Below are 5,658 nucleotides of genomic sequence, written 5' to 3'. Positions count from 1 at the left end.
CTAGCCCTGCATCAGGCCTTCTGCTCAGCAGGGAGTCTGCTTCTACCTTTCCCTCTCCCTCTCTGCGTGCTCTCTCTCTCTCTCTCTCTCTCAAATAAATAAATAAAATCTTAAAAAAAAAAAAAATAGAATAACTGGAACCCCAGAGAACATCAGTGTTTATTGCGCCAGTAAATATCTCCTGAATTAACCCTACTTTAAATGAATGCCAACGTTTTAAGAATATTTAGAGCCCCTGGTTCTCCTATCTATTGAGCTTAATATCCTAAAACTTCTATTAAAGAAAAAAAAATTACCTGGATTCTAATTCTGCTGTATTTTTCAATTATCGAAGCAAAGTTGTGAGATCTCCAAAATTTCTTTCTTGCTAACTCATTGAGAGTGAGCTAATTTTTCACTTGCAGGTAGTTTGATTTTTACATTACTAATAGCCTATTTTATTTTGTTTTTTTAAAGATTTTATTTATTTATTTGACAGAGATCACAAGTAGGCAGAGAGGCAGGCACAGAGAGAGAGGAGGAAGCAGGCTCCCTGCAGAGCAGAGAGCCTGACACGGGGCTCGATCCCAAGACCCCACGAGCATGACCTGAGCTGAAGGCAGAGGTTTTAACCCACTGAGCCACCCAGGCACCCAACTAATAGCATATTTTAAAACTGTTGGTATTTCATTGGTTTTGAATTGTTCTAAATGGTCTGTGAAACAAAAGCAACACTTGGACTGCTGCATACCCTCATAGGACAAAACTGGATACAAAGTATGAATGATCTTGCTATAGATACTTTGGACCAATTCTGCTTTGGAGAATGCATTTCCATAGAGAATGTGTGTCACTGAATTCAGTTAACAAAAGGACAGAATTATACAAAGTAGTAGACAAGAAAGTTTAATTATCAAAGTTAACATGAGAAAGCTAAAATCACCAAAAACAATAAACAAAATAGCAAGTTTTGTACATTCATTTCTTTAGTTTTTAGTTACAGTTAGTCCTACTGGCTCCAGCAACCCATAGACTAAAATTGGAACCATACAGAGAAGGTTCACGTGGCCCCTGTGTAAGGATGATATGCAAATTCATGAAGCGTTCCATATTTAGTTAGTCATATACTTCTCAAATATGTATATAATATATGTAGACATTACACATTTAATGATTTCTTTTATTTAGATATCATTTTGCAAAATGCATAGCACATTCAAAAAGGATTTGGCAGAGTATTTGTCACAGAGAAAGAACAGATAAATCTTAATTGTTCTTTGCTAAGTTCTTGGCATGCATTGTCTCATTTCGTACTCACCAGCCTATGAGTACATGCTACTAGCGCTTCTATTTTAAGGGAGGAAATGAAAGATTTAAAAACCTAAATAATGGTTTTATTGAAGCACAATTGAAATAAAATTTTCTATTAGTTACAGGTGTACTTCATACTTATTCGGCATTTTTACACATTACAAAATTATTCCCACGATAAGTCTAGTTACCATCTGTCACCATATAAAATTATTATAATACTGTTGACTATATTCCCTATGCTGTACATTACAATCCCATGACTCATTTATTTTATAACTTGAAGTTTGCTCTTTGGTCATATACTCTTGCTAGACCTGAGAGTTCCTTTAATGTCTTGTGATGCCATGTGTCTCTTCATTAGTTTATCTCAATCTACTATCACCTTTATCTGTCTTTCTTTCCTCCTGTACATACATGACCCATTTGGGGGCAAAATTTAGTCCTGGGAAAGAATATATATAACTTAAAAAATAGGTAGGCATGGCTGTTTATGGGCCATATATGTGTCTGTTTCAGACATGATTATGTCTCAATAGGAAATTAGAAATGGGCAAGTAATAGGTAAAATAATTAAAATATAGGGTTTCTATTAGCATCCAATAAGTAGAAGGCTCAAAATGTAAATAGGGTTTGGTTGGATTCTAACCAATTCTTCTTGAGAAATAATATGTCCCAAGTTTTAATGATCATTCAGATTAAAGTTAGACATTCCCATAATCTTATTTCAGCTAATGATATAGGAAATCACTTCCTGCTGTAGCAGCCATTTCCATAAATGCCAATATTTATGTTTCCAGTATTTAAAAAAAATCACAACCTTCTTAGTCTCAGTATACTCAAATTTAGTACCATATTGCCAGCTGAAACCCTGAAATAGTACCTGGCCACCTACCTTTATTCGTAGACCAATAAAATCTGGAGCCTTAAAAATGCCATCACCTTGTTTGACTGCACTGAACTGTGAAACCTGGAAGGATGTAGAAACCAGAACAGGCTGCTAAAATGAAGTCATCTTGCTAAAGGGACAATTTGTAATGGGGCATTGTGCTGACAGGTCTGCAAGCCTACAGTCTAAAGTCAGTGTGTACGTCTGAGCTCAAAATAGACCTTGTGTGTGACAAAAACAGCATTATTCTCAACAGTTGAGGGAACTTGATGGATATTGCTTCTCCAAACTCTGGAAAATTAAAATTGAGGCCCTATGGGAAGGTCTATTCATGTAGCATGCTCTTGTTTCTTAAAGAAATGTATTTAGAAAGAATGGTGTACAAATCCTCACTGAACATGAAGAATTATCTGTCTTTATTTTCCAAATTAAAAAATGACTATCTACATATATAGTCTGACATCATTTTTTGTGTCTTAATCATTAAAAGGTTTATCTCAGTTTAAACTTGAAACCATATTTCATAATGCATTGCTTATGGTGAAAAAAATTAAAATGATATTAAATAGCATTGTCCCAAAAGTCTGGGTGGAATTGTTTATCTAGAACTTGATACTTTGTTGACAGAAATACCATGGTATCTGGAGTAGTTTCAGGAAACATAAAAGTTTCTTCTTTTTGTAATGCATACTTTATGCTCTTATGTGTAATCTCTATGATCAACCTAAGCAGATTTTCGCTTTGATTTTTAAAATTTTCAAACAGAAATATGCATGTGCAAAACAAATATTTCAATTTCAAATATTTGTCTATTGTAGATTTCCAGATGCCTCAAAATTTAACATGCTCCATGTTAATTTATAGATCAGACAATTCTCCCTTAGTAAAAGCAGAATTTATTTTCCTTAGTGGAAAGGATTTGTCTGACAGTCTTCAGCAGCCATTTTGGGTGGAAGAAAATCAGAGAATGAGAACTGTAGTCCTAGCTTTGCCAAGTTTGTTCATCCCACTAGATCAGTTTCCCCATCTGAAAGATGAAGGGCTTGAAGTCCATAGCAATAGTTCATATTTACTGAGAACTTGTTTCCGATCAGGCACAAGAGCTCTACAAGGCCACTCCTAATATCAACTGCATTATGTGAATGAGGAACATTAAGACACAGAAAGATGAAGCAACTCTCATGAGTGGTAACAGAGAAATCCAGAATTTGAACCAAGACACTGGCTCCACAGCCCGTGCAAATCTGCAACTCATTCTGCCTTCCCAAAGTGTTTTCTAGCTGTGAACAAAATGAACAATTCTACATCTTGCTTTGTTATAGTTTGCAGTTTAAATCTTTGTGCTTGAATTAAGATTATGTTTTCCCACATTTTTTTATAGTAAACAGTCTATTAAAGCATGGACATGTAAGTAGGATCATATTTAGCGCTGTGGTGTCCAATTAAAGACAGCCTCTTTTTCTTTACTTTAGTTCTTTTGAAAATGAAGAACTGACCTTCTTCCTATATTCACAACTAAGCAAATAGAAAGAACCTAATAGTCATAAAAAAGAAAATAATGTCTGGAAAAAAATGAAAAAATAAGATGGTGCATTTCCACATCCAAGTAACACATCTATTAGAAAATAAATCACTTTCTTTCAACATGCCTAGTCCAGTATTGGGAGATACAAAAGCCAAACGAACTTTCTGATCATTTTCAAAATTGTATCTAATAGAGGCAAATTCCAGCTCAATATGTATATGGATAGATATAATTAATTTTATAGAAACAAGTCATGTGGAGTAGATGAATAGTTAGTAATTTAGATCATTCCATGAGCTCTGAAGTACCCCAAATCACACACTAAATTAAAAACACTTGTTCAGTTGAAATGGAAACACTGGCTGGACCTAACTACACCCTAATAAAATCAAATAATTATTCTGAACTCTAATTCTGAAAAGTGAAATTATCAGCTGTTATTTGGTTTAAAGAAAAGTTTTAAATTTGACCAAATTAGCATACATTTTTTTCCTGACCTTTGCCAGCTCCAAATGGAGAGCCCCAGTCCATTTCATAAGATGTTTAATGTGCTCCCAAATACATCCTATCAAAAAAGAAAATTACAGGCCAGTATCCCAAATGATCACAGATGCAAAAATCTTCAGCAAAATATTAGCAAACTGAATTCAACAATACATTTAAGGAATCCTACAGGGATGAAGTGGGATTTATCCCTAAGATTCAAGGATGGTTCAACATCTGCTGATCAATCAATGTCGCGGATCACATTAACAAAATGAAGGATAAAAGTCAAGATCATTCGCAGAAAAAGCATTTGACAAAATTCAACATCCATTCATAATAATTCTCTGCAAACTAGGAATAGAGGGAATGTACCTCAACATAAGGAAGGCCATACATGATAAATGCACAGCTAACATTATACTCAACAATGAAAAGATCAGAAACAAGACAAGAATGCTCACTCTTACCACTTGTATACACTGCTAGAAGTGCTAGCCAGAGCAATTAGACAGAAAAAGTAAATAAAAGGGATCCTAAATTAGGTATGGAACCACGAAAGACCATGGAATAGCCAAAGCAATCTTGAGAAAGAGGAACAAAGCTGGAGACATCACACCTCCTGATTTCAAACTATACTATAAAGCTGTATAAAAACAGTATGTACTGGCATACAAGACACAAAAATCAAAGGAACAGGATAGAAATCCCAGAAATAAACCCATGCAAACATGGTCAATTAATTAATGACAAGGGAGTCAAGAATGTACAATGCGGAAAGAATTGTCTCCTCAACAAATGGTGCTGGCAAAACTGGACAGGCACATGTCAAAGAATGAAACTGGACAAAAATCAACTCAAAATGGATTAAAGATTTGAATATAAAATCTGAAGCCATAAAACTCCTAGAAGAAAACATAGGGGTTAAGCTCCTTGACATAAGTCTTAGCAATGGGTTTTTGGATTTGTAACCAAAAACAAAGACATTAAAACCAAAAATTAACAAGTAAGACTACTTCAAATTAAAATGCTTCTGCACAGCAAAGGAAACCATCAACAAATTCAGAAGACAACCTATAGAATGGGAGAAGATTATTTGCAAATCATGTACCTGGTAAGGGGTTAATATCCAAAATATGTATAACACTCAATATATAACTCAATAGTGCAAAAAAATATTTTTAAATGAACAGAAGAGCTGATAGACAATTTTGCAAAGAAGATATACAAATATATACATACATATGTGTGTGTGTATAGATACATATAAGTCAGAGAAAAATGAATACTGTATAATCTCACTTATATATGGAATCTAAAAAAAAAAATACTGAACTCAGAAACAGAGAACAGTTTGGTGGTTGCTAGAAGCAGGCTATGGGGGTTTGGGGTCAAAACATACAAACTACCACTCATAAAATAAATAAGTCCTGGGCATGTAATGTGCAACATGGTGACTATAGTTAACAAT

General features: G+C 34.3%; 1 non-coding gene across 1 annotated transcript; it reads left to right on the top strand.

The window, feature by feature from the left end:
- The first annotated feature begins 992 nt into the window (after nt 1-992).
- On the top strand, nt 993-1,095 carry LOC116861670. Its single transcript, XR_004381524.1, has one exon. It is a non-coding gene; the product is annotated as a U6 spliceosomal RNA (small nuclear RNA).
- The last annotated feature ends 4,563 nt before the right edge of the window (nt 1,096-5,658 follow it).

The sequence above is a fragment of the Lontra canadensis genome, unplaced genomic scaffold, assembly GCF_010015895.1.
Source record: "Lontra canadensis isolate GAN:19392208 unplaced genomic scaffold, GSC_riverotter_1.0 scaffold203, whole genome shotgun sequence".
Classification (NCBI taxonomy): domain Eukaryota; kingdom Metazoa; phylum Chordata; class Mammalia; order Carnivora; family Mustelidae; genus Lontra; species Lontra canadensis.
This window is presented reverse-complemented; position numbering and strand designations above follow the sequence as displayed.